Genomic DNA, 10,813 nt, shown 5'->3' with positions numbered 1-10,813 from the left:
TAATGTGTGTGTATAACTTGTAATGCGATAATTATGAGCTACCACATGATGCGGCAATGCTGTCTAGATAGACTCTTCAGCAGCCTACGACTGTGGAATGTATGTGTACCAGTAGTATGATTCCTCTTGAATATAGTGACCAGTTTTTGCTGCTAGTATCATCTCAATCGTACAGTGTGACTGTAATGTGTTAAACACAACTGCTTCGCGCGATAGGCATTGTCACTGAGCAGCAAGCAACAAATGGTGAGTGAACTGTATCCAAGCCTTTCCTCGCTGCCTCACAAATAAGCACTCCGTCGAAATGGATCAGACTGGCCTACTGAGTGTACTGGCTCACCTGAAAAGTATCAAGGAGCGCATAATTGCATTCCATGAGATAGGTAACCACGTGTTGTTGGAGGAGGAGTGGTAGGGGCTCGACTGAGATCTGGGTTGAACTGGGCTCGCGCGATCGCCTTTCCAGCCATTCTGACAGTTCCTGTCACAAGTATATTGTTCGTCGGTTCGGTACCTTATTGGCGGTGAATTGCGAAGGATGAAATACTGTCACAAATCATAAACATTAGCAAATAGTATTGTACGTCGTAAGCGGTATTTAAATGATTTGAATAAAGGTTTTAAAACAGGTTTTTGTATTTATTAGTGATTAAACTGTGGAGACATTTTATTTATTATGAAATAGATGCATCTCAGAAATGTCATAACACATATAAACAGCTTGTTATAGTTGTACAATATTCTCTAGCCTATCAATATGTTTCATTCATCACTCTGACAATAAAGTTTCTGTAATTTACCAATATATTTTTCCAGTTATTATCCTGTGATGGTATAAGGACATTAACAACACATTCCATTATGATCCATATCCATGATCATCACTTTTCAGTTGACTTTCAACGTTACTGTGCAAAACAAAATAGTGATATATCTAGTGAAATTACGTGCAGCACATCGTACATTGTTATCGTTATGCAAACACTCCTGTTTTTAGGATCAGAATTTTTCGAGGTATTGTCCCCCATTCGGATGTCCGGGAGAGGAGTGCCAAGGAGGAGGTGACCATGAGAAAAATATTAAATAATCAACGGAAAGATAACGTTCTACGAGTCGGGGAGTGAAATGTCAGAAACCTGAACGTGGTAGGGAAGCTAGAAAATTTGAAAATGGAAATGCAAAGGCTCAACCTAAATATGGTAGGGGTCAGTAAAGTGAACTGGAAAGAAGACGAGGATTTCTGGTCAGATGAGTATAGGGTAATATCAACAGCAGCAGAAAATGGTATAATGTGAGAAGGATTCGTTATGAATAGGAATATACGGCAGAGAGAGTGTTACTGTGAACAGTTCAGTGATAGGGTTGTTCTTATCAGAATCGACAGCAAACCAACACCGACAGCGATAGCTCAGGTTTATATGCGCACGTCGCAAGCTGAAGATGAAGAGATAGAGAAAGTATATGGGGATACTGAAAGGGTAATACAGTATGTAAAGGGTGATGAAAATTTAGAAGTCATGGGGGACTGGAATGCAGTTGTAGGGGAAGGAGTGGAAGGAAAGATTACAGGAGAATATGGGCTTGGGACAAGGAATGGGAGTGGAGAAAAACTAATTGAGTTCAGTAAAAAATTTCAGCTGGTAATAGAGCCGAATCATAAGAGGATGGATGAGGTATATTTGGAAAAGGCCGGGGGATAAGGGAAGATTTCAGTCAGATTGCATCATGGTTAGACAGAGGTCCCGAAATCAAATACCGGATTGTAAGGTGTACACAGGAGCAGATATAGATTCAGATCACGATGTAGTAATGACGAAGAGTAGGCTGAAGTTTAAGGGATTAGTCAATAAGAATCAATATGCAAAGAAGTGGGATATGGAAGTACTAAGGAATGACGAGAAGCGCTTGAAGTTCTCTAAATCTATAGCTACAGAAATAAGGAATAGCTCAGTAGGCAGTACAGTTGAAAGGGAATGGACATCTCTAAACAGAGCAGTCACAGAAGTTGGAAAGAAAACCGTAAGTACAAAGACGGTAACTGTGAAGAAACCATGGGTAATAGAAGAAATACTTCAATTCATCGATGAAAGAAGGAAGTACGAAAATGTTCAGGGATTTCAAGAATACAGAAATACAAGTCGCTCAGTATTGAAACAAATAGGACGTGCAGGGGAGCTAAGACGAATGGGTTGTGTGAAAAAAATGTAAAGAAATCGGAAAAGAAATTATTGTTAGAAGGACTGACCCAACATACAGGAAAGTCAGAACACCCTTCGATGGAATTAAAAGCAAGGGTGGTAACATTAAGAGTTCAACGGGAATTTCACTGTTAAATGCAGAGGATAGAGCGAATAGGTGGAAAGAGTGAGTTGAAAGCCACTATGAGGGGGAAGATCTAGAAGTCTATATGGAAGAGATGGGAGATCCTGTATTAGAATGCTAATTTAAAAGAGCTTTGGAGGACTTGAGATCAAAGGAGACAGAAGGGATAGATAACATCGCATCACAACATCTAAAAACATTGGGGGAAGTGGCAAGAAAATACTATTTACGTTACATGTATTACATATATGTAATGCATGCGTCTGGTTACACACCATCTGACTTTCGGAAATAAATCATCCACACAATTCCGAAGACTGCAAGAGCTGACAGGTGCGAAAACTATCGCACGATCGGCTTAACAGCTCATGCATCCAAGTTGCTGACAAGAATAATATACAGAAGAATGGAAAAGAAAATTGAGTATGTGCTAGATAACGATCAGTTTGGCTTTAGGAAAGGTAAAGGCACCAGAGAGGCAATTCTGACGTTGTGGTAGAGAATGGAAGGTCAGCAGCTCGTGGTCATGCGGTAGCGTTCTCGCTTCCCGCGCCCGGGTTCCCGGTGGGGTCAGGGATTTTCTCTGCCTCGTGATGACTGGGTGTTGTGTGATGTCCTTAAGTTAGTTAGGTTTAAGGAGTTCTAAGTTCTAGGGGACTGATGACCATAGATGTTAAGTCCCATAGTGCTCAGAGCCATTTGAACCATTTAGAGAATGGAAGCAAAAATCAAGAGACGTTCATAGGATTTGTTGACCTGGAATAAAGCGTTAGACAATATAAAATGGTGCAAAGCGTTGAAATTCTGAGAAAAATAGGGGTAAGCTATAGGGAGAGACGGGTAATATACATTACGTACAAGAGCCAAGAGGGAATAATAAGGGTGGATGACAAAGAACGAAGCCCTCGGATTACAAATGGTGTAAGATAGGGACATAGTCTTTCGGCCCTACTCTTCAATCTGAATATAGAAGAAGCAATGATGGATATAAGAGAAAGGTTCACGAGTGGAATTAAAATTCGAGGTGAAACGATGTCAATTATATGTTCCACTGATGACATTGCTAACATGAACGAAAGTGAAGAATTACACTATGTGATCAAAAGTATCCGGACACCTGGGTGAAAATGACTTACTAGCGTGGCGCCCTCCATCGGTAATGCTGGAATTCAATATGGTGTTTGCCCACCCTTAGTCTTTATGACAGCTTCCACTGTCGCAAGCATACGTACAGTCAGGTGCTGGAAGGTTTCTTGGGGGAATGGCAGCCCATTCTTCATGGAGTGCTGCACTGAGGAGAGGTATCGACGTCGGTTGGTGAGGCCTGGCGCGAAGTCGGCGTTCCAAATATAGCAAAGGTGTTCTATAGGATTTAGGTCAGGGCCGGCCATTGTGGCCGACACGGTTCTAGGCGTTTCAGTCCGGAACCGCGCTGCTGCTACGGTCGCAGGTTCGAATCCTGCCTCGGGCATGGATGTGTGTGATGTCCATAGGTTAGTTAGGTTTAAGTAGTTCTAAGTCTAGGGGACTGATGACCTCAGATGTTAAGTCCCATAGTGCTCAGAGCCAGAGCCATTTAGGTCAGGACTCTGTGCGGGCCAGTCGATTACAGGGATGTTATTGTCGTATATCAACTCCGCCACAGGCCGTGCATTATGCACAGTTGCTCGATCACGTTGAAAGATGCAATCGCCATCCCCGAATTGCTCTTCAACAGTGGGAAGCAAGAAGGTGCTTAAAACATCATTGTAGGTCTGTGCTGTGATAATGTCACGCAAAACAACAAGGGGTGCAAGCCGCCTCCATGAGAAACACGACCATACCATAACACCACCGCCTTCGAATTTTACTGTTGGCACTACACGCGCTGGCAGATGACGGTCACCGGGCATTCGCCATATCCACACCCTGCCATCGAATCGGGACATTGTGTACCGTGATTCGTCACTCCACACAACGTTTTTCCACTCTTCAATCGTTCAGTGTGTATGTTTACGCTCCTTACACCAAGCGAGGCGTCGTCTGGCATATACTGAGATGATGTGTGGCTTATGAGCAGCCGCTCACCATGAAATTTACGTTTTCTTGCCTCCCGCCTAGCTGTCATAGTACTTGCAGTGATCCTCACGCAGTTTGGAATTCCTGTGTGATTGTCTGCATAGATGTCTGCCTATTACACATTACGAGCCTCTTTAGCTGTCGGCCAATACGCTTTTGTACTATACGTGTCCCTTCACGTTTCCGCTTCACTATTACACCGGAAACAGTGGACCTAGGGATGTTTAAGAGTGTGGAAATCTCGCGTACAGACGTACGATACAAGTGACACCAAATCACCTGACCTTGTTCGAAGTCCGTGAGTTCCACGGAGCGCCCCATCCTGGTCTCTCACGATGTCGAATGACTACTGAGGTCGCTGATTTGGAGTACCTGACAGTAGGTGGCAGCACAATGCACCTAATATGAAAAACGTATGTTTTTGGGGGTGTACGGATACTTTTGATCACGTAGTGCTGAATGGAATGAACAATCTAATATAACAAGATATGCATTGACAGTAAATCGAGAAAAGACGAAAGTAATGAGAAGTAGCCAAAATGAGAACAGCGAGAACCTTAACATTAGGATTGATGGTCACGTTATAGATGAAGTTAAGGAATTCTGCTACCTAGGCAGCAAAATTACCAATGACAGACGGAGCAAGAACGGCATCAAAAGCAGACTTGCACTGGCAAAAAGGGCATTCCTGGCCAAGAGAAGTCTGCTAGTATCAAACATAGGCCTTACTTAGACGAGGAAATTCCTGAGGATGTAGGCCTGGAGAACAGAATTGTTTGGTAGTGAAACGTGGACTGTGGGGAAACCGGAACAGAAGAGAACCGAAGCATTTGAGATGAGGTGCTACAGACGAATGATGAAAATTAGGTTGGCCGATAAGGTAAGTAATGAGGAGGTTCTACGCAGAATCGGAGAGGAAAGGATGTGTGGAAAACTCTGACAAGGAGAAGTAACAGGATCATAGGAGATCTTTTTAGACATCAGGGAATGACTTCCATGGTACTAGAGGGAGCTGTAGGGGGCAAACCTATAGAGGAAGACAAAGATTGGAGTACACCCAGAAAATAATTGAGGACGTAGTTTGCTAGTGCTCCTCTGAGATGAAGAGGTTGGCACAGAAGAGGAATTACTGGCGGGCCGCGTCAGACCAGTCAGAAAATTGATGCCCCCCAAAAAAATTGCCGAACAATCATTTTAATAAGTTGTGATTGCAAAATACTAACACGATTATGTACGGAAAGACTGGATGACTGGTAGAATCTGACATAGGAAAAAAATTTGAGTTCAGGATAAATAAAGGAACACGCAAAGCAATTCTGATATCATGACTTACATTAAAAGATAGGTTGAAGAAAGGCAAACCCAAATTTGCAGCAAGATCATTGATAGAGAGTGTAATTATAAATGAAAAGCATAATATTGTAGATATTGTACAGGATTAATTTATTTAATTATCCAGTTTGCGGCTTACAAAGCCAGCATCAGGCTTTAGCTAACTGTCCTCGTCAAAGAAGTTACAACATCTGTAAGCAACACTGGAAAAGATGTTACTCTTCTAGACTGAGGCACTACAGCAGCTTAAATGTCATCTTTGACAACGCAAAGGTAATGCCATTAAAAAGTCAAGATCTAAGCAAACCAGGGAAAACACTAGGATTAGGCTCGAGAAACAGTACCTCTACAACAATTCAAGAAAACAATCCGAATAAAAAGAAGTTGTTACTGCACGATAGTACTAAAGAATAGTTTGAAAGGTACGTATGGAAAGAAATAGAACCAGAGTGAAAACAAAAAGAAAAGAATTGACAATTTTAACAACTGGAGTATAAAGGCAAATACAATAAAACAAAACAAAAATCAGGAGAATGGAGCAATAGAAAAGACAGTGTAAGAAGCTTTGGAAAACTGTGAGGACTAAGTGCATATCGTAATAGGGGAAGTACTGAGCTGGTCATTTAATACTGAAGAAGCATTGTGGGCCAAAAGTTTGCCAACTTCCAGTGGTTCCAACACGTTAAGTTTTTGGCATTTGTTTGTTATGTAGAGTACCTGTGAGTGTGGCTGACAGCATGAGCTCTATATTAATCCTTACCTGCGACACAAAGTGAAAATCTGTTCCACTCTGCCACAATACCTGTAACGTGTAACTTCGCTGCAAGTCGACTTGAGATTTAATCACGTTGCACATGTAAAGCGCTGTAAAATAAATCCGTATTTAGTAATACGCGATAAGTGCAATGCTTGCACATAGATTTCAGAATTAATCTCGCCACTGTACAATGTGTGTAAGAATGGTTGTACACAGCAAATTTTCCATCGAGAAGAGAAAAATATGAGGGTCAAGAATTAAGTAAATAGCCTGGCTAGGGAATCTTCTAAGGCTGGAGGATACAAGAACTACAAAGAAGATCTTCCAGTGAAGACCAACAGGGAGAAAATTAAAAGGAAAACCACGTAAGCAATGGCTGGATGACGCGGAAAGAAACATTTGAGCCCTATGAATCAGAGAATGGAGAAGGAAAGTAAACAAGAGGGCAGAATAGAAGGAAATTGTTAAGAAGGCAAAGACCTACGCAGGATTGTGAAGCAACAACAAGAAGAAGATTAGGTAAAACAAAATCCTGTTTCAGCTTAGTTCCTGTATTTTAAATGAGAAAGCAGGTAGGGTTAAAAAGACATTATTTGAAGGTATAAACATGATCCTATTAAACACTGTTGGACTAACAATGACTTGCACAAGCAGGAACACATAAAACTGTCGTTGTAAATTACAGAGTTTCAACAAGATATAGTTTCTCCATTAAGTGCATTTGAAAAGATGAAGAGAGAGGTAATAATTCTCTGAGAACATGTAAGGTGATCGGAAAATAACTGCCCAGACAATATTATATTAACCCTAGACTGAATTTCTCGCGAAATGAAAAATAAGTAAGTCACTCATAGCTAGGCTCTGAGCACTATAGGACTTAACATCTGAGGTCATCAGTCCCCTAGAACTTAGAACTACTTAAACCTAACTAACCTAAGGGCGTCACACACATCCATGCCCGAGGCAGGATTCGAACCTGCGACCGTAGCGGTCGCGCGGTTCCAGATTGTAGCGCCTAGAACCGCTCGGCCACACCGGCCGGCACTCATAGCTAGGCACTGGAAGATAATGCAAATGCACTACCTCATTCAGCATACTCCGAGATGGAGGAAACGGCATCCCCATACTATCAATGCCAACGGTAGGAGCCGATTACAAGAAGTCGTGACCAACCAGAAGGAAGCAAGCAAGTTAGTAACATTATCTACTCGTACCGTCATTAACTCTAGTAGCCCAGAGAGGCAGTCTCCTACCACGCGCTCAGGAACAAAACTCCCTGAGGCAAATATTACAGATGCTGATACTGCAGCCACTTCTCCTCATACAGACATCTTACACATAGTTTTCTCAAGCGAGCTCTGTGGGAATTGATGCCGCACCTAACAGGAATGACCCGTTTAGCGCCTGTGGCGACAGAATCTCACCACCCTGCGAAAATTCATACGCTCCGGTTAAAATTACTTGAAGTTGACGTCTATCACTTGCCGATACAGTGTTGCCACATCCGCTGCCGGCTACCGCTCGGTAACAGACGACACACAAACACGGCGGGTCACTTCATAATTGGTGTTGATGTGTAACGCGTAGAAATGTTGGAAGTGGAGGCCGCGTGGTATGAAGGAAATTGGACATGTTCTGTCGACAGCCGATTTTAAGTGACCAATGACTGAACTGCGGTAGACGAAGCACCTTGCAGCCCTGAATTTTAAGTCATGTCCTAACTTAACCATAACTTCGTGGTGTACAATGTATCCGAGAAAACAGCAATCAACTATCTGCGGCAGAGCTAAAATCACGATCGCTTTGTTCACGGCGTTTAGGGTAAACTCTACGAGCAAGCCTCATAAAAAAAATAATAATAAGTTTGTTTGCATAACCATCCTCCGCAGCAAAATTTCAGTTTTTGCGGTGAAAGCAAACTGTAATTTCTCGCTGCCACTGGTTGCCTGAAACTATCCTCACACTGGCGACACGGGATCACGCTTTACCAATCGATAAAAATAAACGGCGAGTGACGAGGGCCTCCCATCGGGTAGACCGCTCGCCTGGTGCAAGTCTTTCGATTTGACGCCACTTCGGCGACTTGCCCGTCGATGGGGATGAAATGATGATGATTAGGACAACACAACACCCACTCCCTGAGCGGAGAAAATCTCCGACCCCGCCGGGAATCGAACCCGGACCCTTAGGATTGTCAGCCTATCGAGCTGACAACTCCGCTACTGGGGGCGGACCAATCGATGAGCAGGCATGGATGGCACTTGGCTGCAGATTATAGGGGACACAAGCAGATTCCAAACGAAAAAAGAATGATAGAAAGAGGAATAATAGCAAATAAAAAAATCAATACGATGATGAAAATGATACGGCAAAATATTACAAATAAAAAAATTACATTTAAATCAGTTAGCTGAATAAACATGGTGATCAAAGTCTTTTGATCAGACTTAGAAAAATAAAAAATTTTGCTGCGCTGGAGCAGATTCAAACTACTTTTTTTTTTTTTTTTTTTTTTTTTTTTTTTTTTTTTTTTTTTTTGACAGTTGTCGCAATCGATCTTTTATGAATTGTCAGACTGCATTACATGCCAAGCAAATCAAATTTGTTCCTTTTTTTCTGTCTATTTTGTTCAAAAACACCGTAGACAAAAAAAAGGAAATACGAAAGCATTATATACCATCATAACATCAAAAATTTGTTTGCACGTTAGGAGAATAGTACTCTTGGCCTACTTGTTAATTACAGCAAATTACATAAACTAATACTTCGTGGGGTCGAGCGGTTCTAGGCGCTACAGTCTGGAACCGCGCGCCCCCTACAGTCGCAGGTTCGAATCCTGCCTCGGGTATGGATGTGTGTGATGTCCTTAGGTTAGTTCGGTTTAAGTAGTTCTAAGTTCTAGGGGACTGATGACCTCTGAAATTAAGTCCCATAGTGCTCAGAGCCATTTGAACCATTTTAAACTTCGTGGTAATTATCTTCAGATACTTCAGTAAAAGAGAATTGCTAGAATTATCTCTCAGAAATGCAAATAGTGCAGCTTCACAGTACCTTCGGAGACACCGCAGCCTACTCTGCATGTCCTCGAGTTCATCCTCGACTTCCAGTGACAGACCAGCATCTGCCTGGGCTGCGGCGACGACGGACGCTGCTGGAGGAAGGGAGTCCGTTACGGCGGCTGGGGGCTTGTCCAGTGTGCCTGCTGTCAGCTCCCACAAAACCTTGTCGACCTTTCCTGGGCTTCTTCTTCAAGCTCTTCCTCCCTTCGTCCCCTTCCACTGTCTCTTCCAACAGCTCCCTCATTATTGTTGTTGCTTCTGGCACTTGCGCTAATGACTTTTAGCCTGTATGAATTCTGTTCACTTCTGCTGTGAACCAACAACTAAGTGTGGCTGATTGATTCTTAATTTTCATCTGTACAGAATTGGGATGAGCCATCATAGTATGTATTTTGTTCACCGCTTTCTTTCGCTAAAATCGTGCAGACACTTATCTTTGCTGCTTCTTTCAGCGATTTTTTCACTTCCTCTTCTTCCCTCTGTATTGCTCTTATTTGCCGGTCCTTATTTTGTGGGACTACTCATTAACCAATTTCTTTCGATTTTTTTATGGTGCCTTCCCGAACAGCCCCATTTTCAACCAGAATGACACCTCTTAAACTCACTCCCCCATAGCACGAAACATATGATGTTGGCTGTTCTTGTACAATAATAGGCTAGATATCTCACTTCACATGAACCATAAGACTGAAACTGTAATGACTAGAGAAACGGGCGCGATAGGTGGTAAAAAAAGCGACAAACTACGTGTAATTCACTGCAAAATGTTAGTTTCAAATCTCTGAAAATATATTCAATGACTAACATTGTCTAAACCACAGTCTCTGAACTGCATGTTAGATTTATACACTAACCATTATGCTATGCCACTACTCTGAAAATTGCTGTTGCATTTATGATTCTGCTGTCCCAGTGGCAACGATTAATTGACAGCCTTCAAAAATTCGGCTTCACGTAATCTCGAGCGAAGCTCATCTAAGCTTAGCCGATCTCTGTGATTTTAATAAATATATAAATGACAATAAATCGCGCTTTGTGCGGAAGGATCCAGTAGTGTTTGGTTAGTGCTGCGTATGAATCGTGTGTATTTCGCTATCATTGTTTTGTGTGTGTGTGTGTGTGTGTGTGTGTGTGTGTGTGTGTGTGTGTGTGTGTGTATGTATGTGTGTTTGTTTTTGTGTGATTACCGTCTGTGATGAAATGTGAAATCAAAGGGCCAGGTCCAGGATTCGGGATCCAAACACATTAAGAAAGAAAGCCAGACAAGGAACTGGAAGTGAATTGA

General features: G+C 42.3%; 1 pseudogene; it reads right to left on the bottom strand.

Annotated features, from left to right (window-relative positions):
- Positions 1-336: 336 nt before the first annotated feature.
- Positions 337-10,102, bottom strand: LOC124593916 (annotated as a pseudogene).
- Between the last annotated feature and the right edge of the window lie 711 nt (positions 10,103-10,813).

The sequence above is a fragment of the Schistocerca americana genome, chromosome 2, assembly GCF_021461395.2.
Source record: "Schistocerca americana isolate TAMUIC-IGC-003095 chromosome 2, iqSchAmer2.1, whole genome shotgun sequence".
In the NCBI taxonomy this organism is placed as follows: Eukaryota; Metazoa; Arthropoda; class Insecta; order Orthoptera; family Acrididae; genus Schistocerca; species Schistocerca americana.
Note: the sequence above shows the minus strand (reverse complement) of the source record. Positions and strands in the feature narration are given on the sequence as shown.